Here is a 2,784-nt window from a genome sequence, read left to right as displayed (position 1 = left end):
TTTTCACACTTGTGAGAAAACTTTGCAAGCTACAATCTCTTACATTTGTTGGTTTTACATCTCTTACCATCCATTAATTTTTTTTTTGGTTGTTGTCAACATGCAAATATAAATTAACTGATTTTTGGTTAATAAAGCTAGTTGGATATCATAATACTAAAAGCAACATTTCCTCAAAATCTAAGCTGCCACGTCCTTAAAAATAATTTCCCAATGAGAACCAGTTAAACGGCCACGTCAGACGGGCTTTCCATGTTATTTTCGTCCAAATGTCGACCATGTAATAAAATGAACTTCTATTTGGGCTTTGTTAAATAGCTGGTCCAAGTCTCATAAAAAGTCTGTTGGATACTGTTTGTTTATATGGCCCAGCAAAAGTAGTTCTGAGATTTTATGAGTTTGTCGACCAAACTTTGCCGTTTCATAGATTAAGTTTTCATTGTTCTCATTCTTCAACCCTTCAACGCCAGGAATCTCTGTTGATTTTCACAAGTCTGCAAAAACACGTTTCTTTCTCAACTCTTAACCTCCCAACTTTGTTCATATACATATTTTCGTTTGGGTTTGTTCAACGTATTCCTCTTTAATTTGACAATGAATTTTTCTTTCCCATTAATAATCTCCAACTCTCCGTCTCCCTTCTCAGACAACGAACACCGTAAATTCACCTCTCAAATTCTATAAATTAGAGATGGTTGGGTTGAGAGTAGGATGAATCTACACAGATTCTCTCAGTTTATCTTCTACCTCAAACCAAGCACCCGTCCACCACTCAACCTTTGATCCTTTGATGCTCTCCGACTCATTAGATCTTCTCAACTCGGGTAATAGTTTTGGGACTCTCGAAACATCAAGAAGAACGGTGAATTCATGGGAATCACTTTACTTCTCCTTGATGAAAAGGTATTCTCATCTTATTAGGCTAAGAAGATCATATATTCCCGTCTCTGTTTCATTTTTGGAAAAGCCATATTATTTAACTCTTCTAGCTTTCAATGTAGGATACGGTGATCCGGCTGCTGAGCCACGTCCCGGGGGTGCTCGCGATCCCACCGGAATTGCAGACCTGAGAGTTGTTGGCGTTGGAGAAGAGAAGTGTCGCTAACCTCTTCGTAAAGCCATAGCTCTCTAGGATCGTTGGAGGAGTTGTGGGAATCAACAGATCTGCTCAGTAATAGGTGTGATATTACAGTTTGTGCATTGTATTAGCTATTTTGTTACTGATTAATAGTTTTCGGTTTTGGTTGTATCTTACTTGAATCATGCTTATTTGATTTTAGCCAGCTCCCTATTATTTTTAATCTTCTATCTTTTTATATTAAAATTGGCTGTCCTTTTAAGATTATACATGTAAAGATGTAAACTTTTTATTAAGTTATAACTATTTCATGAAATTGGTTTATTTTTATTTTGTTTTTAAACACCATATAGCTCTCTTGCTAGAGTGCTCTTCTCATTTCTGCATATTACCTTTATGCTCAAAATATTTTCTGGCTCATTTTCTTCCATTGCATTAATTTAATTTTTGTCGTAACTGAACCTTATGCAGTATAAGGTGTCGGTTGTTTATGCGATCTGTGGAGCATTGTGTTGCAGAGAGAGAGCTTCTCCGAATGGTGAGGCTGCAGCAGAAAGCAGTGACGTTGAGAAAAGAGCATAATTGATGTGGCTTCAACCTTGGAACCTGAGGAAGCAGACAATGGAGGAGGCTACAGTACTCTGGTCAACCAACCAAGGAGTATATCGACTATGCAGTTAAACATGTTATGTTATACATGTGATAGTTTCTTCTTCCGAGTTCCTCATTCTCTTCTGAATGGTTTAAGTACAATAAAAATATCTGAAGCGATTGTGATTAAACCCCATAAATGTGCAGGGTTTGCTCGGAATCAAGGTTAATGTCATGCTTGACTGGGACTCTATTAGGAAGCTAGGACCAATGACACCATTACCAGATGTCGTTATCATCCATACTCCCAAATGAAAAGATGTTAATTCCGCACCTGATCAATTGGAAGCTCCCCTCACCCTCACAGCCGTAGATTACCCTGAGATGATCTCAGTCGTCTAGAAGAGATGGCCAGGAAAGCCTCATGTTCTTCATAAAAGCAACCTTTTTAATGGAGAGAACTTACTCTATATGTTGGATTCAATGTACATCACTCTCTCTCTCTCTCTTCCCTCTTTGATTTTATAATGTTACTTTTAGTCATTTTGTTTCCGTTTCTAGCTTTAAACGTGTCGGTAACGTGATATATATTCCTCTCATCTTCTATTATAGAGAGAGGTTCGGTGAGACCTTTATAGATGTTGTGAAAGTATTTATGTGTGTTGTTTTATACATTTTTGCAGATTGTCATCACTCTTGAGATATATGTTGAGAAGAGTGCTAATGGATGGGCGAGTCTGATGGTGAGGGCCACTGAGTTGAGCATTCCAGCAAAGCGGAAAACTCCTCCTTTGGTATCTATTTGCGCAAAGCAAGTGGAAAGAGTCACAAAAGTTGCTCAAAACCATGAAATTATAAAGTCACAAGTGGTGATTAGGGTTTATTTTTTTCTTTTTACAGTTGTGATATGTGGGATCATTATGATTCACCCTGCTGGGCTGAGGGAGAAGCTATCTTCAGACATGTGATTTGTTATCTCTTAAATTTAGCCATTATAGAGAGGTAGAGTAAGACCTTTACAGATGTTATGAAATTATTTATGACTGTTGTTTTATACATTTTGCAGATTGTCATCACTCTTGAGATATATGTTATTGAGAATATTGTTTGGATTC

The 2,784-nt window shown here is 37.4% G+C and overlaps 1 long non-coding RNA gene across 5 annotated transcripts; it reads left to right on the top strand.

Moving 5' to 3' along the window:
- The first annotated feature begins 376 nt into the window (after positions 1 to 376).
- On the top strand, positions 377 to 2,784 carry LOC106375857. Of its 5 annotated transcripts, none has more exons than XR_007322595.1 (5): positions 383 to 903; positions 1,002 to 1,178; positions 1,550 to 1,763; positions 1,877 to 2,154; positions 2,353 to 2,784. It is a non-coding gene; the product is annotated as an uncharacterized LOC106375857 (long non-coding RNA). The 5 variants fall into 5 exon arrangements; XR_007322597.1 differs by having other exon boundaries at positions 384 to 903; positions 1,550 to 1,754; XR_007322594.1 differs by having other exon boundaries at positions 385 to 903; positions 990 to 1,178; positions 1,550 to 1,777.

This window comes from Brassica napus, chromosome C4 (assembly GCF_020379485.1).
Source record: "Brassica napus cultivar Da-Ae chromosome C4, Da-Ae, whole genome shotgun sequence".
Taxonomy (NCBI): domain Eukaryota; kingdom Viridiplantae; phylum Streptophyta; class Magnoliopsida; order Brassicales; family Brassicaceae; genus Brassica; species Brassica napus.
The sequence above is the reverse complement of the archived record's forward strand: the minus strand, read 5'-3'. Positions and strand labels throughout refer to the sequence as shown.